At 44.8% G+C, this 23872-nt stretch overlaps 1 protein-coding gene and 1 long non-coding RNA gene across 8 annotated transcripts in view; one reads left to right on the forward strand and one right to left on the reverse strand.

The window, feature by feature from the left end:
* Positions 1-1278: 1278 nt before the first annotated feature.
* On the reverse strand, positions 1279-19015 carry LOC147573435 (uncharacterized). Its single transcript, XR_015244767.1, has 4 exons — positions 17920-19015; positions 15517-15607; positions 11582-11769; positions 1279-1603 (listed from the first exon to the last, which is right to left on the reverse strand). It is a non-coding gene; the product is annotated as an uncharacterized LOC147573435 (long non-coding RNA).
* CNOT1 (CCR4-NOT transcription complex subunit 1) overlaps positions 18354-23872 on the forward strand; it is a 105215-nt gene continuing 99696 nt past the window's right edge. For all 7 annotated transcript variants that reach the window (XM_025920769.2, XM_025920770.2, XM_086689290.1 and 4 more), the window contains exon 1: positions 18354-18505. The gene's annotated coding sequence lies outside the window, so the exon portion shown is untranslated. The remainder of the gene's footprint in view (positions 18506-23872) is intronic.

Genomic DNA, 23872 nt, shown 5'->3' on the forward strand with positions numbered 1-23872 from the left:
ATTATTATATTAAGGGATAAATAAGTGTTTCATTGTTTTTATTCTTTTAGAGTTCTTATTTTTACATTTTTTTTATGTTTTTAAATTTTTTTTTCAACATTTTTTTATTTTATTTTTGGGACAGAGAGAGACAGAGCATGAACGGGGGAGGGGCAGAGAGAGAGGGAGACACAGAATCGGAAACAGGCTCCAGGCTCCGAGCCATCAGCCCAGAGCCTGACGCGGGGCTCGAACTCACGGACCGGGAGATGGTGACCTGGCTGAAGTCGGACGCTTAACCGACTGCGCCACCCAGGCGCCCCTACATTTTTTTTATGTTTATTTATTTTTGAGACAAAGAGAGAGCATGAATGGGGGAGGGTCAGAGAGAGAGAGGGAGACACAGAATCTGAAGCAGGCTCCAGGCTCTGAGCTGTCAGCACAGAGCCCGACGCGGTGCTTGAACTCACAGATAGTGAGATCATGACCTGAGCCAAAGTCGGAGCCTCAACCAACCAAGCCACCCAGGCGCCCCTTATTTTTTTATTTTTTAAGTAAGCTTTAGGCCCTAGCTGGGACTTGAATTCATGGCAACCCTGAGATGAAGAGTTGTGTGCTCTACCAACTGAATCAGCCAGGTGCCCGATTGTTGTTATCCTTTTAAAAGGTCACATTTGGCATCAGAGAGTACTTAAATTAGGATGGAATTTTTCACTTAATAGGGTTTGCCTCAAAAAGTGCCTGGCTGTCTCAGTCAATAGGAATAGGCAACTCTAGCTCTCATGGTGGTGAGTTCAAGTCCCAAATTGGGCATAGAGCTTACTTTAAAAAAAGGCGGGAGCCGGGGTGGGGGTGGTGGTAGGAGGTTTGCCTAAGAGTTGAACTGTTGTGGTCCAGGCAGAAGTGACAATGACAGATGGTCTAGACCCAACAAAAGCACTGGGGGTGGAGATCAATGGAAAGATTGGAATACATTTGTAGGATAAGGATTAAACTTTGACCTTGACCTCCCCCGACCCCACCCCACGACCCCCAGTGTTTTCGTTTTTGTTTTTTAAGTGTATTTATTTATTTTAAGAGAGAGAGCACAGGAGCAGGGGAGGGGCAGAAAGAGAGGGGGAGAGACAGAATGTGAAGCAGGCTCTCCACTGTCATGGCAGAGCCTGTCTCAGGCCTCGAACTCACCAACCTGTGAGATCATGAGATGAAATCAAGAATTGGTTGTTTACCCAACTGAGCTACCCAGGTTCTCCCCCCCCCCCCCCCCCGTGTTAACCTTAATGATAAAATTGTCAGTCATTTTGCCAGCAAAATAGATTTATTCAGGAACGATAGAGAATCGCAGTTCAGAACAAACAAGCCGTGGCAAAACCAGAGCCAAGTCTAGAGAACAAGGTTTTACAGAGGAAGGTGGAGAGTTGGGAGGCGCTGTTGTAAACTGAAAGTCCATTGGAGTAAACTGGGAGTTTGAAGTGTTGTGACTTCTCATTGGCTGAGTTGTGACAGTGTCTCATTGGCTGGGCTGTTGCTGGAGGAGGAGGAAATCTTTCTTCTTCCTGCTGGGGTGGTAAAGTATAGGTTTCCTCCAGTTGAGAATGCAAGGTCCGCCTCTTCGTGTTGGGGTCTGCAATTGAGGAGGTTGTGAGAGCTCCCCTTTCTGGCCTTATGACTCCATTTTAAATAAGGTTTCTTTATTCAGTTTCACACAGGTTTCCCCATCTGGAAATGAGGCTCATATGAAAGATGTCAGCTGCTCTGAGATTCTGAATATTGTTCAGTTAATCCTTTAGGAGGTTGCATAGCCAAGTGGCTAACGGTGCAGGCCCAGAAATGGCACCAGTCTGGGTTTGAATCTTGGCTCTGCCATTGACTGGCTGTGTGGCTCGGTTTCCCCATCTGTAAACTGGGAGTTCTCACAATAGTCCCTGCTTTACAGAGTTATGGTGAATAAAGGAGACAATGAATGTAAAGGGCTCAGAGCAGGCCCTGGCACACAGTGAGCACTCCACTGAGGTTAGACATCATCACTGTTACCATCAGGAGGGAGCTTCTTAGCATTTAGTTGTCTTTTTTGGGTTCAGGGCTTTGGAGCGGGAAACAGAAGGAGCAACTACCAGCTGAACAATGACACTCTGCTAGTTTGGTTACTACCACTGCCTCACTGGCAGCAGTAAGTCCTATCTCCTTCCCGTCCTTGGCACATGTATCTCTGAGGCAGGTTGCTTTCTGCTATCTGTAGGCCAGAGGTAAGCAATGCCACCAGGCAGGCCAGTTTAGACTGATCAGGGATAATTAATACAGCAGGAAATGGAGTGACTGCCACGTGGATGGAGGTGAGCCCCCGGGGCCCTGCCCTCACAGCCTGACTCTCCGGCTCTCTGCTCACAGCCTCTAGACTCCCCTCAACACCAGACTCTGAGAGGACACCTGCAAAATCTTCTACAACACAGAGGACAATGGCTTCAATGAGGTGAGTCACCCCTCTCCTCAGTGAGGGCTGTAGAGAGGGCAACTCTCTCCTCTTCAGCTGGCAGAGAGCAAAGGAAAAAGAGGAGCTCATAACCCCAATGCACAGTGTCCTTTCTCTCTCTCTCTCTCTCTCTCTCTCTCACACACACACACACACACACACACACACACACACACACTCCCAATTCTATTTACAGCAATTCTGTGAGGCAAGCAGATAGGTGAAGTCACATTTTGTTTTAAAAAATCTTATTTGGGGGGCACCTGGGTGACTCAGTCGGTTGATCCTGAGACTTTGGGTCAAGTCATGATCTCACAGTTCATGAGCTTGAGCCCCACATTGGGCTCTGTGCTGATAGCACCCAGCCTGCTTGGGATTCTCTCTCACCCTTTTTCTCTGCCCCTCTCCTGCTTGTTCTCTCTCTCTCTCTCTCCTCTCCCTCTCCCTCTCAAAATAAATAAACATTTAAAAATAAATAATAAAAAATCTTATTTTGGGGGGATGGGGAAAATGGATGAAGGTGGACAAAAAGTAAAAATTTTCAATTATAAGATGAGTAAGTTTTGGGGATATAATATACAGCATGGTGACTACAGTTAATACTGTCTTGTATATTTGAAAGCTTCCAGTGGAGTAAATCTTAAAAGTTCTCACCATAAGAAAAAAAATATTTGTTAACTATGTGAGGTAATTAGTTGTTAACTAAACTTGTGGTAATCATTCCACAATATATATATATTTATTTATTTATTTAAAAATTGTTTAGTTTATTTTTTTCAAGTAGGCTCCACACCCATCATGGGGCTCAAACTCACAACCCCAGGATCAAGAGTCACATGTTCCTCAGACTAAGCCAGCCAGGTGCCGCTTTCTTTTTGCTTTTTATTTTTTGAGAGAGAAAGAGCACAAGCAGGGGAGGGGCAGAGAGAGAATCCCAAGTAGGATCCATGCTGTCAGTGCAGAGCTCAACCACAACCTGAGCTGATATTGAGTCAGATGCTTATCTAACTGAGCCACCCAGACATCTCTCTTTTTGCTTTTTAAATTGCAAATGCAATATATTGTCCTTATTAAGAATTCAAACAAGGGGGGCCTGGGTGGCTCAGTTGGTTAAGCGTCAGACTTCAGCTCAGGTCATGATCTTGCAGCCCATGAGTTCAAGCCCCGTGTCGGGCTCTGTGCTGACAGCTCAGAGCCTGGAGTCTGTTTCAGATTGTGTGTCTCCATCTCTCTCTGCTCCTCCCCCACTCATGCTCTCTCTTTGTCTCTCAAAAATGAATATTTTAAAAATATTAAAAAAAAGAATTGAAACAATACAAAAGTTTGATGTACTCCAGATTTAATTTTATTATTGTTTAGAATTCGCATTATTATGTCCATCTTGTAGACATGAAAACAAACTACCCTAAGGCTGCAGGCAGTAGGAAGCAGAGCGTGAACTAGAATTCAGTTTTTTGTGTCTAAGGGCAGGGTTGTTCAGGCTGTACAGCCCCTGTCAGGAGGACCCTGCCCCCTATCCTGGGTTAATCAGGAAGAAACTTACGAAGACCATGACAAAACACTCAACAGGCAGGCCCTGATCCACATCAGAGATAACATTCACTCCGTTGGGTGAGATAGGACTGTCCTCAATTTCCCCTGCAGTATATACCACCACCCCACACCTGTCTCTCCCACCTAACAGGGTGTGCATATCTAAATACAAATAAGTAAGAGTCTAGAGGTAACTCTGAATTGACTCTGATTTCATTAGGAAAGTGATTCATGGGGGCACCTGGGTGGCTCAGTCTGCTGAGCATCGGACTCTCTCTCTCCCTCTCCCTCTCTCAAATAAAACACACACACACACACATACACACACACACACACACACACACACACACAAAGAAAACATTAAAAAAAAAAAAAAAGAAAGAAAGTGATTTATGCAAACCACAGCACTCTGATTTTTCTTTTTTCTTTTTTTTTTAATTTTTTTTTTTTTCAACGTTTATTTATTTTTGGGACAGAGAGAGACAGAGCATGAACGGAGGAGGGGCAGAGAGAGAGGGAGACACAGAATCGGAAACAGGTTCCAGGCTCCGAGCCATCAGCCCAGAGCCTGACGCGGGGCTCGAACTCACAGACTGAGAGATCGTGACCTGGCTGAAGTCGGACGCTTAACCGACTGCGCCACCCAGGCGCCCCAGATTTTTCTTTTTTCAAGTAGGCTTTACACCCAACGTGGGGCTTGAACTCACAACCCTGAGATCAAGAGTCACATGCTCTGCTGACTGAGCCAGCTGGTTCCCCAGTGCTGTATGATTTTTTTAAACAAAATAAGCAGCAGGAGATCTCACCAGGAATGGTAACAACTCAGAGGAGATGGCTGCCTCACCGCAGTGTTTCTGCCTCTGCTTCCTGTGCTGGTGCTGGGCCCTTGGGGTTCTGATTTACCATTGCAGGAACCCAAAAATCTGAAGTACCTCGCATCTTCATTTATTTTATTTTTTTATTTTTATCTTTTATTTACTCACAATTTCATTTGATCATTGACAAAGGATTATTGTATACAGGGAGCTGTTGCAGGTCACCAAATTTTGGTTTTCAAACAAGAATTAACACTTCAGGAGCATTTACCGGGTACTCTAGCTCAGATTTCTGCCAAGAAGTTTGGCAGCCATTCAGCCTTGCAAAGTTCCTGCTGCGCATGCCCAGGTGGAAATAGGTGGCAAGTTATAAGGAGTGACAATAGGTGGGAGAAGAGGACCAGAGAGCCCTTGCCTCTGTCTGAATGAGCCAAATTTTAAAAAATAAATTGTGGGGGCACCTGGGTGGCTTAGTCAGTAAACGTCCAACTCTTAACTTCGCCTCCGGTCATGATCTCACATTCCTGGGTTCCAGCCTCGCATGGACTCTGTGCTGATGGCGCGGAGCCTGCTTGGGATTCTGTCTCCCTCTCTCTGGCCTTCCTGCTTGCTCTCTCTCTCTCTCTCTGAAAATAAATAAAAATAAACTTAAAAAAAAAATAGGGCACCTGGGTGGCTGAGTCAGTTAAGGGTCTGACTTTGGCTGAGGTCATGGTCTCAGAGTATGTAGGTTTGAGCCCTGTGTCGGGCTCTGTGCTGTGTCTCCCTCTCTCTCTGCCCCTCCCTGGCTTGCATTCTGTCTCTCAAAAATAAATAAATGTTAAAAAATGTTTAAATCATACATACATACATACATAAATAGTGAACTCTGGCCCCTAGATCAGAATAGAGCCCACTGGCTTGTCCGAGCTGGCTGGTACTTGGTAACCATCTATCTGGGGAAAGGTTGTAGTGGTACCTGCAGCTTCATGCAGGTGTTCCCCAGGGGCAGCTCCAAGAGGCCAGAGGGCACAAGCTCAGGTCTCACATGCCCTACTGGAAGTTTTCATCATGTTGGGTGTCAATGTAATTAGACCCTGTGCCAGAAGTATAGTATATTGTGATTAAACCCTTTATCCTGGAAAGATCTTGGACTGATTCCTCTCTGCTGGTCCTGGAGGTTTATGGCATGATTCAGGGCACTGGTTTCAACACCCTCAACCTCTAGTCACCCTGCCGGGGGCAGGGAGGGGGGGCACGGAGGATGGCACAAGGCTACCAGGGGCATTATGCTGGCAACACACACAAGCAACCTCTTCTGAAGGTACCAGTTCCACATGGCCACCCCAGTAAGTGGTTGGTCAGGTGGGGTGCGAGACAGTGAGAGCCATGTCTTGCGGTCTGGAGATCGTTATTATAGGCATCGCTTTTCTCCACCTCTGCAACTAGTCCAGTCCACCATCATCTGTTGCCTGGACTATTATAATATCCTTCTAATTTGGTGATTCTGAAGTCACTGCCTCAGCCTCTCCAGTCAACTTAGTACTCTTTAAGTTTTAGCAAGCACCTTTAGCCCATGTGATTGGTTAACTTTCTTTGTATATCTAAGTATAAGGTTACATCTATAACCTTTCTTTGTATATCTATACATCATGCATTGTTTCCTCGAAAGACTTGGAACAAACCCTCTTGCACAATACCAGGACACAACCTCTGAATACAGAGATAACATCCGTAGCTGGCACCACTGAGTGTGCACGTGGTCAAGGAGTGTCACCGACCACTGTGCTCCCCTTTTACTGATTAACTGCCCTGAAGTTCCTTTAAAAATCTTTGGGCCAGGCAGAAACCTCAGAGTTGATTTTTGGACGAGAGTCCACTTTCTCCCCAGGTGCCTGGCCTCCTGAATAAAGCTCCTATTCGTTGCCAATCAAAATTCTTCTCTTGAGTATTGGCTTTTTGAGCGAAGGGCCACCCAACTTGGGCTTTTTGGTTGCAAATTTCTGCTGCCACCCTTGTTTTCCTGTAGTCTCCTGTCCTTGCAATCATCTTTTACTTTTTTTTTTAAGGTTATTTATTTATTTTGAGGGGTGGGGGCAAGAGCAGGGGAGAGGCAGAGAGACATGGGGCTCAAACTCACGAACCGCGATATCAAGACCTGAGCTGAAGTTGAACGCTTAACCGACTGAGCCACCCAAGGACCCCTGCAACAGTCTTTTAAAACTCGTCATCCTCAGCTCAAAATCCTCTATGGCTTCTCTTCTTACTAGAGGAAAGCCGAGGTCCTCACCTTGAATGACAGGCCCCACAGTCCTATTTCTCTGTGACCTCCTGTTCTACCACCCTCCTCCTCCCTGTCCACCACCTCAGCTCTGCTTCATTTTCACCCACAGACTCAGCAGATGTCAGCCTCAGGGTCTATGTGCTTCCTGGTCCCTGGCCTGGAACCCTTTGCCACTAGATGCCTGCATGGCTTCCTCCCTCAGCTCCTCAGGTCTCTGCTCAGATCCTAGTCAGAGATCTCCTCAAACAAAAATAAGTGCCCACCTCTTTGTCACTCCAGCAACTTGTTCTGCTTCATTACTTGTCACAGCACTTTGATTGCCTAGTGTGCTTGCTTGATTTATTGTTTATATATGTATGTATGTATGTATGTATGTATTATTGTTTATCCCCCTGTCCCTCCCTGTTTTGTTTTTAATTTTTTTTTCATGTTTATTTATTTTTGAGGGGCACCTGGGTGGCTCAGTCAGTTAAGCGGCTGACTTTGGCTCAGGTCATGATCTCACGGTTTGTGGGTTCAAGCCCCACGTTGGGTTCTGTGCTGGCAGTGCAGAACTGCTTGGGACTCTCTCTCTGCCCCTCCCCTGCTCATGCTCTTTCTCTCTCTCCCCCTCTCAAGATAAATAAATAAAACTTTTTTAAAAAGTTAAAAAAAAAAAAAAAAGAAAGAAATGGATCAGGGGTATAAAGCATAGAAAAAGTTTGTTGGATTCCAAACAAAAAGAACATCTCTATGGGATTCACTGAGTCTGGGGGGACTGGGTGTGGAATAATGGAATGGAGGGAGGGAATATCTGAGGCTCTCTACCACATAACCCCTTCCTACACTTAACACTCGCTGCCTCCAGCCTCCGAATGGTCCCATCCCTGGGGTGCCTGAGTGCATCCATGCCCCATCCTGTACTTGCAGCCAAACCAGAATTACCTGAGGCAGGGACTCACTCCGTGCCTGGGGACTGTGCAGGTGAACCCGAGGAGATCCAGCAGCCACCGGTAAAGTCACTACAGCGAGGCTGTGACCCCACAGTCAGGGAGAGACAGGCCAGAGACCACAGGGATTAAATGTAGGGCAGGATGTTTGCACACTGTTACAATCCCAGCACCTGTACAGTGTCAGGAACACTGTAAGTACTCAAATATTTGTTGAAAGAAGCAATGGTTGAGGGAGAGGCAGCTGTTCGATTGGAAGCAGAGGACATGGAGGTGAGGGCCCTAGGGTCCAGGAAGAGGATGTGGGATAGAACTGTCATCCTGGGGGAGCAGGTAGGCCCATATCTAGGAGCAGTTTTTGGCTAATTGAAAAGGGCCCCAAGGGAGTCCCAGTTCCTAGCTCTTCTCCCCTCAGCTCCCAGGTTAGGTCTCAGTACCAGAGGCAGCATGTGACGGGGCCCACTCTGCTGGAAGTTGCGGCAAAATGACCTTTGTGCCCTTTTGTCTACACGGGGGACACTAACCAGGCCTGCAATTTCCTGGGTGGGGAGAGGTTTGTGGAGGCCCTGAAGTAGCAGGTGAGGAAGCCTGGGTCAGAGTGGAGCGCTGAGGTCCTTTGTTCTTCCGGAAATCCGCAGCCTGGGAAAGAGGGGCTTCCAGTATCCCTCCAAAATGGGGGCTGCACCCCCCCCCCATACATCTGCCTGGGAGAAGAACCATCAGGTAGGCAGGGCTGGAGAGATCAAAGGCCAAAAATTTCTTCCTTCCTTTTGGAAACAAAGAAGGAGACCTTGTCCCTCGAGCTATCTAAAAAGCTATCTAAAACCTGAGGAGAGATAACTTCTTTCCAAAAGAAGTTCATTAGCATTTAAATATGCACCAATCTCTCCATCTTAAAAAAACAAAACAGAACAAAAACCTCTCCTCTCCCTTCCAGCTACATCTCCCACTCAGATCTGGCTTCTCCCCCCTCATTCCACAGAAATGGCTCTCTCCAAGGTCACCATCAGCCCGGTCACACAGCCTGATGCCTTGTCAATCCCTTCCTTGCTGGACTGCACAAAAACACAGAGTCTCTCAGTGCTCTGGCTTCTGTGATTCTGTGACCTCGCTTAGCCTCTACTCGTCCTCATCCTCTTGGGCTAGGCTGTCCCGAGGCTCTTCCCTCCTTAACTGTGAATGGAGGTACCTCTTCTCAGGGCCTTGAGGCCTCTGCTCTCCGAAGTCTCCCCCACAGCAGCCCTTCTGCCAGAGACTTCAATCCCCAACAGCAGTCTGTCTCCCAGCTCCTTGTCCTGCAGCCTTAGCCCAGGGGTCTCTCAATCTGTCCTCTTGGGTGATTCACAGGCACCTTGAACCCACCATCACTCCTCCATTGTTCCTGCTTTGTGGGGGTGAGTCACCTGGGGCAGACTTAACTTTTTCCTCCCTCACCTTTCATAGGTAGGTTGCCAAAGCCCCACACTTTTATCTGCCTTCCCTCTGGTGGCCTCACTTCCCTCTGATGCTCTACCCAGCGTCCCCACCCCCCCCCCCCCTCCTTTGGGGTAGCTTCCTGGTTAGCCTCCTAGTAACTTCTCTGGCTGGGCACCCGCCCTTTCTCCTTGGTACAGTCAATGTGACCTTAAAACAATGCACATATTAGTATGTCACCTGTTCTACCCCACCCTTCAAAGGTTTCCAGAGCCCTTAAGGATAAAGGGCTGAGCAAGGCTGCTCTAGCAGGTCTCCAGCCACTTCTCTCAACTCCAGCTCTCCTGGCCTTTCAGTTCCTCAAAGATGTCCACAGACGCCAGTGTCATCTCTGTAAGGCTTGGGTCTTTGTTGGGATGCAAACTCTCTCTGCCACTCTATCCAGAGAACTCCTACTCCTTCCACATCCTTAGAGAATGCTTGAATGCCTACACTGGGTTATAGACTCCCCAAAGCTTCCTGTGCTTCCCCATTTATTAACATTTATTATACTTGTAATTCTTTGTTTGACAGTTGGCTTCTCTGTTAGCCTGCGAGCAACATCAGCCAGCACCTGAAGGGCCTGTACTCTTCTGAGCTACAATCTAGGGCATGGTGGATGTCTAACCAATGGTTATTTGTGGAAGAAGTGAAAGTTCTGCCCTTGTGATGGAGGGGCAGTGGCTGTAGAGCTGGGAGAGTTACTGGCTCATAAGTACGTGATGCTCTAGCCAGAAATACCCTCAGAGCTGGTAGCTGTGAGAGGAAACCCAAATAGGGGTCGGTTGGTCTGAGGGTTACTTTAAGGAGGAGCCTCTTTGCAGAGGCTAAAGAAAACACAGTTGCTGAGTGACCCACTTCTTTGGTCTCCTAGATCGTGAGCCACTACCTGATATTGGAACAAATAGGCTGCTGGCTTCTGTAAAGAATATGAGATCTCATTCCTCAGAATCAAGGTGGGGCCACCCAACTCCTAACCAGTGTCTCACCAGAACCTGCACAGGGGAGGTGACTCAGGACTCAATCTGGGCTAGGTCCTCCTGGGGGTAGGGAGGGAAGCTCTTCACCCTTCAACAGTGAAGGGTGCCAAATGGGACCCAGCCAGAAAGAACCAAGTTCCTGGCTTGAGACCCCGGGACTTGTTCTGGACTTAAAGACAGCTGTGGTTTGGGGACCTGAGAAAAGTGGATGCAGTTAGAAGCCCCATAGCTTGGAGAATATAATTAGGAAGACTGAGGTTAGGGTCATAAAGTCCCCATTCAAATACCACCTTCCCCAAGAAGCCCCCAAACATCTCCAGTGATCTCCCCTGTCTCTCTATCCAGGCCTCTATAGCATAAGAAAAAAAAAAAAGTTAGTACTTTTTCTGCTAAAAAAAAAAAAAAAAAGTTAATATAAAACTTCAACTCTGGAGCAGTGCTTTTCAAAGTTTAAAACATATCAGAATCACTAGGAGGGTAGCCTGGTGGGCTCTAGCCCCAGGGTGTGGGATTCTGTAGATCTGGGCTAGAGTGTAAAGGAATGTGTTTTGGGGGGCACCTGGGTGCCTCGGTCAACTGAGCGTCGAGAGCGTCTTGATTTCAGCTCAGGTCATGATCCCAGGGTCATGGGATTGAGCCCCTCATTGGGCTCTGCACTGAGTGTAGAGCCTGCTTAAGATTCTCTTTCTCTTTCTCTCTCCCTCTCCCCCTGCCCCCTGCTCATACAGACACACACACACTCTCTCTCTCTCTTTCTAATATAAGAATAATAATAAATCTTAAAAAAAGTGGGGGGGTGCCTGGGTGGCTCAGTTTGTTGAGCGTCCAACTTTGGCTCAGGTCATGATCTCGCAGTTTGAGCCCCATGTCAGGCTCTGTGCTGACAGCTCAGAACCTGGACCCTGCTTTGGATTCTTTGTCTCCCTCTCTGTCTGCCCCTCCTCTGCTCACTCTCTGTCTCTCAAAAATATAAACATTAAAAAAAAAAAAAAAAAGAATGTGTATTTCTAACAAGTTCCCAGATGGAGTTGCTGCTGCTGCTGAGGGAACTCCATTGTGAGAACCATTGCTCTACAGAAACGTACTAGCCAGATAACTGGTACTAATGATTTAACCTTTCTTTTCAAAGGGCTCAGGTGTTCTAGTGCTCCAATACCAACCTGTTCAGGCTCTGGAGATGTTCAAAAGCTTCCTGAAGAATTGTGATCTTCCTCATATGTGGGTTAGGTTCCCCAAAGGCTGGGTCTTCCCGTACACCCAATCTGCTTCTCTTGAGGTGCCTCCCCTTCCAAGCACTCTCACTGCCCTTCTCCAAAGCTCTATGCTGCTATCGCCAAAGTAGTGAAATCTGGGAAGAGGAAAAGGGGGAAGACAAAAAAGGTCTACGTGAGGAGGATGGACAAGTAGGCTGCTCCTGGAATTCTCCAGAAGCTGCCGGGTTCCAGTGAAGGTTCTGCCTCTAATTTGCTACTTGACCTTAATAGAGACACTAAGCTCTTCTGAGTCTCTATTTTCGCATCTGCAAAGTGACAGGAAACTTTCTCTGGCTCATATCCTGACTCCTAGAGCTGATGGGAGGGATCAAATTCTTGCCAGCGATTTAGAAAAAATAAACCTTAACACAAGTTGCATTTTGAGAGGCTTTCTCACTTAAAGGTAACTTTGAAAGCCATTTTTCTACACCTCTACCTACCCCCCTCCCCTTTTGAACAGATGTATCTATTTGTCTATTGTCTATATCGAGATAGCAGGATTAGATGTTGTATATGATCAACAGCCTATTAAAAAGAAGTGATTCTCTGGAGTTGACTCTCTTCAAGAGTTTTTTAAAGGCACCTGGGTGACTCAATGAGTTAAGTATCCTACTTCGGCTCAGGTCATGATCTTACCCTTCAGAGTTCAAGCCCCACATTGGGCTCTGTGCTGGCAGCTCAGAGCCTGGAGCCTGCTTTGGATTCTGTGTCTCCCTCTCTCTCTACTCCTTGCCCTCTCTCTCTCTCTCTCTCTCTCTCTCAAACATAAATAAACTTCAGGAAAAAAAAGTAAAAAAAAAAAGAGCCATTCATTCACTTATTCCATATTTATAGAGCACCTACTATGAGCCCATCACCATGCTGAGGCAGATAGCTAAAAATTAAACAGCCTAAAATGCAGGTAAACATATCGCCATCCCAAAGTGATGATATTGGGAGGTGGGGCCTTTAGGAAATGATCAGGTCATGAGGGTGGAGCACTTATGAATGAGATTTGTGCCCTTACAAAGGAATCCCAGAGAGTTCCCTTGCCTCCGCCACCATACAAGGTTACATCAAGAAGATGGCCATCTAGGAGCACCTGGCTGTATTTGGAAGAGGTTAAATTTCTGATGTACTTATACCCTAGAGCGGGAAGTATGGAGTGCTGAAGAGGAGTTTGGAGGACAATCCCCAATTTATTGCCCACCCCTTCTCCTGTTCAGGACACGGTTCAAGTTTACATCTCTAAGGTCCCTGAAATGATAGTAGAGATAAATGTTAGGTAAAAAAAAATGTTAAGTCTACCTGAAACCATTATGACACTGTATATTAACTAACTTGGATTTAAAAAAAATTTTCTTTAAAGCAATTATAAATATGAAAAAAGAATGTTAAGTCTACATTGGGGCTCAGATAGTGCCCTGAGAAGTCTGTAATACAAAATGAACTATCTGCCAAGGCAGGCGCCCAGATGGGTGAAGGAAAAAGAGTTTGAGCTACAAGTCCAGCGTACAGACAACCACTTCAATCATTAGGTCTGTAATCAGAGAGGACACAGAAAATTAGAGCAGAGTCACAGACTTTGTCCAGCTCAGAGTTCTATCAGTAGTCCTAAGGTTCACTCATCTGCCTGGACCCCAGGCATATTTCTTAGACCTGCCCTAATTTGTGTGCAAGCATCCATTTAGATAATTCTAAAGTATCCATGAACCAGAGGCCATGCTGTGTGGCCTTTCCTGTTCCTTCCGAGCTTCTTCTGTGTTCTCTCATGAAAAGAGACGGGGGGATTAACAACCTTAAATTAAGTCAGAAGCTCCTACACAGTCCTAGAACAAATTTCCCGTTAAGGATAGGATCTAGTAATTCAAATGCAAACTCAACTGGAAAACACCAAACACACAGCAGTATTTTCAGGACCTGTATCACTAATTTATAACACCCTGTCAGATTTTATATATATATATATATATATATATATATATATATATATATATATGTGTATATATATATATATATATATATATATATTTTTTTTTTTTTTTTTTTTTTTTTTTGGAAACTATCTGGTTGCTAATGGGCCATTGAACATTACAGCTGGGAGGTTACCTGGGCAGGGGTTTTTCCAAACAATGACTAAGAGCATGGTGCCCGAGAATATGAGCCCTGAAATCAGACAGGTTGGGTTTCAACACTTGCTCTGCCATTGACTAGGTATGTGACCTCCAGCGAGTGACTCAGCTTCTCTAAGCCTTGGTTTTATGATCTGTAACATGGGGTAAATAACTCAATCTGTACCTCACAGGGTCCTGAGGTGTGGATGGGATAAAGCATGTAAAGTTGTATTTTTAGAATATATTGGCTGATCAAAGAAACCTATGCACACATAAGAATTCCAGCTCCCCACAGTAGGTCCTTGGCTTCTTAGGAGTCAAAAGTGCACAACCGGGGAGCCATGTAATCTTGCCCGATATCCTCAGAGTAGTGAAGAAGGAAAGAACTGGTCCAGGGAAGGGAATGACCCTCCCAAGGTTACACAGAAAGTTAGGGGTACAGCCTGGTTTAGCACTTGAGTTTCAGAACTTCTCAGTGAGTTTTTTGCAGTGTGCTTCCCTGGACACACTGCCCTCAGGGTAGAGCCACCAAAGTGATACCAAAGCATGGGTGCTTAGGGAGTCAGGAGCTTTGCTGCTAGGCAGTGGTGATGGGCTGGAAGAAGATTAGAATTTAGGGTTGGGCTGTCAGGGAGCTGCTCTGGATAGGACAGAGAATCCTAAGGTAGTCAACAGTACTGTAAATTGAATTTACTGAACCATCTGATAAATGGCACCGAAAAAGGGGAACATGAAGTAGTAAGTCTTGTATTTCTGCTTGCTTTTTTGTTGTTTTTGTTGTTCACCCTTCTTCCAAGCACCTAAACATATATAGTTCACACAGATCTTTTTTTTTTTAATCTTTTTTTATTTTTGAGAGACAGAGAGAGACACAGCCTGAGCGAGGGAGGGGCAGAAAGAGAGGGAGACACAGAATCCGAGGCAGGCTCCAGGCTCTGAGATGTCAGCACAGAGCCTGATGTGGGGCTGGAACTCATGAGAACTCAAGAAACTGAGATCATGACCTGCCGCTTAACTGACTGAACCACCCAGGCGCCCCACAGATCTAAAAGTCTCAAAGTCCTTTGTCTTCTAGGTAAATTTGCCTCAACTGATTGCAACCCAATTCTGTAAGGTTTTTGTTTCCTGACACTTAGGTTTCCTCCTCCAGGCTATTTTGGTAAACAATTAAAAGAGTTTGTAAAATTCTTCCAGAGCTTGGGATGCACAATTAATTGGGGGGTGAAGGATCAGAAGAAGAAGGCTGAGGAAAGAGGCCAGGTGAGTAATTAACAGCTGGCTGAAGTGTTCTGTTTCTAAATATGTTTTGAACCCTAGGACACGTAATTGCTGAGTGATTTAGTGAATCTTTTGTGAAGGTCTCTAGTAAAATAGTTTGGGCATGATTTCCTACTGTGTTTTTCAGTAAAATGAAAAAGTACACCAGGTCAATCTCCTTTACTTTTTACAGTTGGTAAACATTCTATAAGGTCTCTCCACTTCTAGTAGGGATGGAAGCCACCCAGAATTCTTGACAACACACAGTTGAAGGACTTTTATCTCCAGGCTATTGTGTGAATCCTGCAGGTACTTGACTAAGTCAAGGCAGGTCAGGTCCTCAGGAGTGGTATTAATGTGTTATTTCCAGGGTAGGGACTGCAGTGGGCTTTAAGAATGTCCTGGAACAGTCTCAGTATAAAGTAGCAAGTGATTTTTCTGGCAGAGACAGGCTGAAGTGGGGAAAGGCAACTCAGTTTTCTGTCAACTTACCTTATTTTAGGAGATCTATGTTTGAGGTCTGAACTAGTCGTAGAATTACAGAGTTAACCTTAGTTGACCTTTATGGCTATCAGTCTCTTTTCTAAAAAAGAAAAAATGTAAATTATACAAAAAAGACATGAATACATCTGCTTTGTAAACAGTTCAAATAGTGTGGTAATGTAGAGAATAAAAAGCAAAAGTTCCCTTTACCCTTCTTCATTGTACTTCCCTCCCAAGGGATAACCACTAGTGTCAGTTTGGTAGGAACGCATATCTTTCCAAACCCCCCCCCCCCATGTTTATTTATTTATTTTGAGAGAGAGAGAGAGAGAGAGAGAGAGAGAGGAAGAGCCCAAGCAGGTGAGGGGGAGAGGGAGAGGAGGGAGGGAACCCAACGTGGGGCTTGATCTTAGGAACCATGAGATCATGACCTGAGCAGGTATCAAGAGTCAGATGCTCAACCGACTGAGCCACCCAGACGCAGCTCCAAGCCTTTTATGCATTCAGTTATATGTAAATATAGACAGTTAATTTTTTCCTACACAGATGGTAACGTAATGATTATGCTATTGTTTTTTCTATTGTACACCTTTTTAAATTTAACAATAAATCTTGAGGGGCTTCTGGGTGGCTCAGCTGGTTGAGCATCTGACTTTGGCTCAGGTGATGATCTTCGGATCATGAGTTCGACCCCCACATTAGGCTCTGTGCTGATAGCTTAGAGCCTGCTATGGATTCTGTGTCTCACTCTTTCCCTGCCCCTGCCCCACTCATGCTCTGTCTTTCTCTGAAAAATAAACATTAAAAAAAAATTAAAAAAAAAACAGTAAATCTTGGAATCATTTCATTGAAGTACATATAGATTTGCCTCATTCTTTTCAAAAACTAAATAGTATTCCATTGTATGAATGTAGCATACATTTATTTAACCTGTTCTCTATTGTTTCCAATTTTGAGAGGCCCCATAAACAATGTGTCAGTGAATTTTTATACATTCATATCTATGCAAATTTGCAATGTTCACCTGTGGAATAAATTCCTAGACATGGAATTACTGGGTCAGTGGGCTTATGCGCTTTCAATTTTGATAAACTTGGCTAAAATGCTATCCACAGATGTTTTAGCAATTTTATACAGCAACGCTGTATACAAAGATTTATTCCTCATCCTTGATATGTTTGAGGGGTCTTTTACCACTAACATAATGTTATAAGTCTATTTCCTGATTTTTCAGCATTCATTTGTTTGTGTGTCTACCATGTGCTAGGTACTGTGCTAGGTGCTGGGAATACAGCAATAAACGAGACTGAAACAGCCCTTGCCCTAGCTGCATGTGGGGTTCCTGTATTTCATACAGTTGCTTGAAAACATAAGACAATGAGTAAATGTTTGCTAAAAGAGTTGGCCTCCAACCAAGGAAAGGCAGATGTCAAAAAGTATTTTTAGGACATTATGTTAAGTGAAAGAAACCAATCACAAAAAGACACATACTGCATGATTCCACCTATATAAGATATCTAAAGTAGTCAAACTCTTAGAAAGTACAATGGTGGTTGTCAGGGACTGGAGGGAGGAAATTGGGAGTTGTTCAACTGGTATACAATTTCAGTTTTACAAAATGAAAAAGTTCTAGAGATCAGTTGTATGACAATGGGCATATATTTAACACTACTGTACAGAACATTAAAAAAATGGTTAAGATGATAAATTTTATGTGAAGTGTTTTTTATCACGATTTTAAAAAGGGTATTTTTAGACACAAAGGGTAGTATGAAACAGATGGCTAGGAGACAAGCTACTGAGTCTAGCCTAGGAGGGAGTGATGAGGATAGGTATTTTTTCCAAAGGTAGCGAAAACCAACCAGTCAACACTTCCTTCCCGGTCCTCCTACTTTTGTCTGGGAATAGGTGACTATAAAATCTTATAGTCTGCTATAGACAAATCGCAGCAAAATATAGGTTTCTATGCTTTATTCTCCGGAGAGCCTTTCTGATAGGTATCCTTTCTGATACCCATTACAGGGAATAAGCTAAAAAGAGAACCTTAGCTTCCTACGTCTCTGTAAGAGATCTCTTCTTCAATAGGCAGAACTACATAGAAGACAAAGTTCTGATGAGAGTGAAGCAAATTAGGACCAAATAGGAGACTACATTCTCCAGCACACACTGCTCTCTTGGGACGCAGTCAGTGACGGAAAAAGACGCGAAACTTTTGCGACAGGAATGGGGCGCGCGGATGAGGGACGACTACATATCCCAGAAAGCAAAGCGCCATCACTCGTTACAGTCTGGCTTGCTTCTTGCTAGTTGGCGTTCTCAGCCAAAGGAACGCGAGGGGAGGGGAACGTCGCCCCGCAGCGTACCGGACTTGACACTTGGAAAGAGAAAGGAGAGTGGGGGAAAGTGTTTTACCGTAACTCAAAGTAGTTCCCGCGCAGGGAGGTGAGGGTTTGTGGGCCCCCTCCCTTATTTATTGTTTCTCGGAGGCAATCCCAGGCCCTTATTGGTGGAAGACCTCGAGGGCAGGTGGGAAGTCCATGAAGCCCCAAATCGAAGTTATCTGCGTCTCTCCATTGGTCTTCCTCTCGAGCGCAGGCGCGAGAGCGCCGACTCCAGTCCCAAGGGACGGGTGAGCGGCAATTGGCCAAAACCCGCGAAGTAGGAGTCCGGATTGGTAGTTGCTAGCAGGAGCCTGGTTTCTGCCTTGACTTCTGCAAGTGATAGTGTGTGATTGGTTTAAATCCGCGGGCACCTCACGGTGATTGGGCGGGAGCCACGGGCTGGGTACGATCATTGGCTGGTGCTGGGTCCATCCCTCCTCGGGCGGGCAGCGAATGATGAAATGGGAACGGGGAGGGGAAAGGCCGCGACGTGAGCGCGCGACCTCCGGCGCCATTTTGTAGAGAAACAAGCGGAGTTAACCGAAGAGGGGGTCGAGGAGAGCCGGAGTCGGGGACTCAGGAGTTTCCTGTGTCCAGCGCTGCCGGAGCCGCCTGAGGTGAGGTGGGCCGGGGTCAGGGGGCTGGGGCCGGCTGGCAGTGTCAGCTACGGACCGCGAGTGCCGGTGGACGAAGGAACGGGGTGGTCCAGGGGCCATTGGGAGCGTTTCCCGGAGCTCCGCGGAGTGAGGGGCAGTCGGGACGGGGAAGTGGCGAGGCGGGAGAGGGTGGACTCTTCCCACGACTCGCGTACTCTTTGGGCTCTGAAGAGAAAAGGCCGGGGCTGAAGGCTTCCCGGAGCGCAGGGCAGAGCGCCTGGTGAGACCCGGGGTGGTCCCCGGCCCGGGCCTGGAGGCTCTTGAGGGCGGCGGTGGCGGCAATTCGGACGGCTGGGCCTCGCTTCGCGCGGGCTGCACCCTCCTCAGTCCCCGCGAGCTCCTCAACTGCCCCTTTCTCTCGGGGCTTCCGGACGGGTGCAGTGGGCTTCGGCCCCCGAGGCCTAGTTCCAGAGGCGAGGGTCCGTGTTTGGAGTAGTTGGTAGGCTCCTGCTTCTTTCTGGTCGACCCGGAGCTGGCAGTCCCACTCCCGGTGCCCCCGGCACGTTGTCAAACCCCTGGTGTTTCGGGTGTCCGCCGGTGGGAGGGGCAGGCGGGAGCGAGCACTTCCTCATTACTTCTCGCCACAGGTTTTGTTCCACTCGCGCGCTGGGGCGCTCCGACTTTCTCCGAAGTCGGCCCTCCTTCACTTGGGCCGCTGTCTGTGCTGTTGTGGCGGCTTCTGCTCTCCCGTGGGAAGTGCCCCCCTAGTGAGCCGACCGCTTGGAGGCCTCGCGGCTGGGGAGGGATTGCCTTCCTCCAGGTTTTGTAGAGGTTGCTTAAGGCCGCACACGAAATCCTTACTCGTTATCGTTACCCGTTCCGCTGCAGAATTCACCCACCTGGCCTCACACAGATAATTACCCCGCCAGGAGTAAGATTTGTACTTTACAAAAAGGAGATGCCTGATAGTGGATTTGGAAATGCTGCGTTTAAAATAAACTTTGAGAAGTAAACTTTTCCCCTCAAGCCACCCAATCTAACGTCACATTTCTTAGGACTCCAATAAAAAGCCTGTTTTCTTATTGTGAGCTGCGTAACGATCCTTAGTTTCTCTCCTTATTTCTGTGTAATTCTATTGCCTTGGGAGAGTGATTTTAACAGCCAATAATTGAGTACTTTGACGGGGATTCTGAACAGTGCTCTCGTGATGATCCGTTTGGTAGGAACAGGGATACTTAGATGAAAAAAAGTGAGAGGACAAGTAAAAAATTAGAAAGCAGGTCAAACAGATTAAGAACAAACCTGTTTTTGTAGAGATCTTCAGTAATCTGTTAGTAATCTGTGACTCAGGTTGACATTCCTACCTTTCCAAAGATTGACAGCATAGTGTTTTAACTATTAATAAAATATACGGTAACAGTTTAAATAATCTTGTTTTAGGACACAGCAAATCGTTACCTTGTCTAAGTAGAAAATGAGCTGATGATACATAAAGTTTTAGGCATCTAGTTGTACTTTTACTGAAATGGAAGCACGTTGATAAAACTGGTTGAGAGTTGAGACCGTTGGTCCCTTTTCAACAAGTGTGGGTCCCAAGTCCTTCATTGGAATCAAGGCACAAAGACTTGACCATTCATCACTGAAAGCATTTCCGTTTTTTGCCCAAGATTGTAACCTTAGAAGTCTTAAGGCAGGGTTTTGTGGCATCACGGTGGAACTGAACTGAAATGCTCTTGGTTCCTAACTCAACTGGATTAGTTTCTAGCTTAGTTTTTTCTCTCTAGTCTCTAACTTTATATTGGGCGTTTAAGTCCCGGTCTCGTCACCATGGACTCTTGTCAGGCTAAGTGCTGTGGCATCCCTTGAACTTTGGGTTGTGTCATTTAAAAACCAAACTACTGTGTGACGACAGGAGACGAGATGCTTACTGTCTCTTCAAGACATGCGTAAAGACTAATCTCATATTCATCCTTGCATGTTGGGTTTTCCAAGTAGGTTTTTGGTTAGATTCTGATTTACTTATGAAAAGCTTTCTTTTTAACTAGCCTGAATTGATGAACTTGAATTTTTATTTCATTCCATGAGGTAAGAAATCTTTGGTACTCAATGCTGTGGAAGGTAATTTGTCCATAATAATTTTAATTGAATGCTCACACATTGTTTAAGACACTAATTTTTGGTAAGATGTTTCTGCCTCTCAAATGAACAAAAATAATTGCCATTTTGAAATGCTATATTTTATGAACTTGGTATACTTTATTAAAGTACAAAACTAACTTTCAAGTCATTTAAAGATATTAGCTGAAGCACTTCTTAAATGGCCCTGTGACCAAACTGAGCTTCCTGCTGGGACCTTTCAAAATGGTATCCCACTGAGTCTTATTTTAAGACCTTATATATAGAAAAATCCTACAGTTCCTTTTCTCTTTGCTCACAATTTTTGAGAAGCATGTTTCAAAGCTAAAATGGGCTCAAAACCTTTAGCACTCTCTATATACACACTATTTTAATGTACATTTCACTCATACATTTGTAAGAATGTAGCAAAGCAAATAAAACCAGTTCACTGAAAAGCACTGTTTGAAAAGTCAGTAATTAGAAGTGTAGACTTAATCTGAAACCCTGTGCTGAGATTTGAAGGAAATGCAGCCTTTGGAAATGTAGAGTATAGGTTTAAGAAATGCATTTTGTCTTTAATGCTGGAAAGCTCTGCATAAACCTCCAGGATAAAATGTCTTGGTTAATGTTGTTAACAGTTGTCAGGAGGAAATTCCTAATATGTTGAATGCGATGTTAAACAGTTTTCAAGAGAGGTTTTTTTGTGTGTAATGAATGTGTTGTTGAACTAATTACGTAAAATATAAAAGGGAATGAAGTTGTGTTTCGAAAGACATCATCTTACTGTTCTTAATCCTCATCAAGAGCTCAGCATTTTCCCTTTCAGGTAATTAGTTTCAAAGTTTGTCACCTTGGAGTTATAGCTCATGATTTTGAAATGTAATGTTTAAAGTTTTTATGTACACTAATCATAAGAATAGTTATCCCTTTGTTTCAGACCTTTTCTCTCTTTCTCTCTCTCTCTTTCTTCCTCTCTCTTTCTTCTCTACCCCCAACATAGGGCTTGAACTCATGACCCCGAGATCAAGAGTCCCATGCTCTAGCAACTGAGCCAGCCAGGCATCATCCCCTTTTGTCTTTTTTGCACTAGCTTTGTAACTAATCTCCACTATTTTTGCCCTTTGGTTTGTTTATTATATATTTATTTTTATTACATAAGTAGTATGTAAGTACATTCTGGGTGTAAATGATTCCAGGAATATTGTTAATTCTTACACCCAAATTGCCTCCTAAATCATTGGTTTGAAAATAGCCATCCTCTGCTCAAAGTCCTTCAAATCCCTTGGCCTAGAGCTGTGTAACTGTTGATCCCTCCCTACCTGTGGCATCCTATTACTGTCTTATGCTATAGTCAAAAGACTGTTATACAGTGGTTCCTGAATGCATCTTTGCCCCTTTTATCTGGAATGTCATTGTTTGTATCTACCGAAACATCCATCATTTCAGTTGAGACATAAGTATACTGTCTATAAATCTTTTCCCTGATTTTCCTAAGCAAAATTGATTTCTTCTATACCTTTTGGCCAGTTTCACTTACCTATGGCATACACTGTTTTGCTTTGTAATAAGTTTTTCTGCCTCATTTTATAGTGGGTAAGGAATCTCCGCTTCCTCACAAAAACATGTAATTGCCCTGAATTGTAATTGAAAGATGCTTCATTTGTTACACTTGGGAAGATTTATAGAGGATTTTTTTTTGGACCGTATACTTATAATCCTGTTGACATCTTTTAGATGGTTAAACTTGGAAAGCTGGTCATACAGAATTAAGGTATCATCCTTTAGGAAATTGAAGCTGAGGAAAGTAAGGTGACTTAGTTTAAGGTCAGACCAGGTTTTTCTACTCTACCCTAGTGTTCATTTTGTATTTTCACACTCGGCTTGAATTCAGTACAAGGAAAAGAAAGGCCTGTGAACTTATTCATCAAAAAAGTGAGCATCATCTATGTGGTCAGCCATTTGTTTTTTTGAAAGAATGTTTGTCATCTTACAGTTAAAATTTCTGCAGGTTGATTGGTAGTTCAGGGTTTCACTTTCATTGAGTGGATTGGAGTTTAGCACATCACACTATGTCTATTAATAATAACTCTGTAGAATCAGGAGCTCCTGGGGTGGCTTAGTTGGTTAGGCATCCGACTCTTGGTTTCTGCTAAGGTCATGATCTCATGGGTAGGTTTGAGCCCCACATTGGTCTCTGTGCTGACAGCGGAGAGCTAGCTTGGGATTCTCATCCTTACTCTCTCCTTTCCCTCTGCTTGTGTGTGCGTGCGCGTGCTCTCTCTCTCACAATAAATAAACTTAAAAAAATACTAATTCTATAGAATTAAACTGTTTCTTAGGTAATTAATTATCGAGGGAAAATTTTCCTTTACTCCTAATATGTGATTTCCCCCCATTTTATTGACCTGATTGACACACAATAGTGTTTTCTTAAATTTATTTTTTTAATATTTTTATTTTTATAAAAAAATTGTTTTAAATGTTTATTTTTGAGAGAGAGAGAGAGAGCGCGAGTGAGCATGAGTGTGGGAGGATCAGAGAGAGAGGGAGACACAGAATCTGAAGCAGGCTCCAGGCTCAGAGCTATCAGCACAGAGCCCGACGCGGGGCTCGAACCCACGAACTGTGAGATCATGACCTGAGTTGAAGTCAGGCCTTAACCAGTTAAGCCACCCAGGTGCCCCTTTTATTTTTTTTTTATTTTATTTTTTTAAATTTACGTCCAAATTAGTTAGCATACAGTGCAACAATGATTTCAGGAGTGGATTCCTTAGTGCCTCTTCCCATTTAGCCCATCCCCCCCTCCCACAACCCCTCCAGTAACCCTCAGTTTGTTCTCCATATTTGTGAGTCTCTTTTGTTTTGTCCCCCTCCCTGTTTTTATATTACTTTTGTTTCCCTTCCCTTACGTTCACCTGTTTTGTCTCTTAAAGCCCTCATATGAGTGAAGTCCTATGATTTTTGTCTTTCTCTGACTCATTTCACTTAGCATAATACTCTCCAGTTCCATCCACGTAGTTGCAAATGGCAAGATTTCATTCTTTTTTATTGCTGAGTAATACTCCATTGTATGTATATACCACATCTTCTTTATCCATCGATGGATATTTGGGCTGTTTCCATACTTTGGCTATTGTGGATAGTGCTGCTATAAACATGGGGGTGCATGTGTCCCTCTGAAACAGCACACCTATATCCCTTGGATAAATACCTAGTAGTGCAGTTGCTGGGTCGTAGGGTAGTTCTATTTTTAGTTTTTTGAGGAACCTC

The sequence above is a fragment of the Puma concolor genome, chromosome E2 (genome assembly GCF_028749965.1).
Source record: "Puma concolor isolate L17-30 chromosome E2, mPumCon1.1.hap2, whole genome shotgun sequence".
NCBI classification, from domain to species: Eukaryota; Metazoa; Chordata; class Mammalia; order Carnivora; family Felidae; genus Puma; species Puma concolor.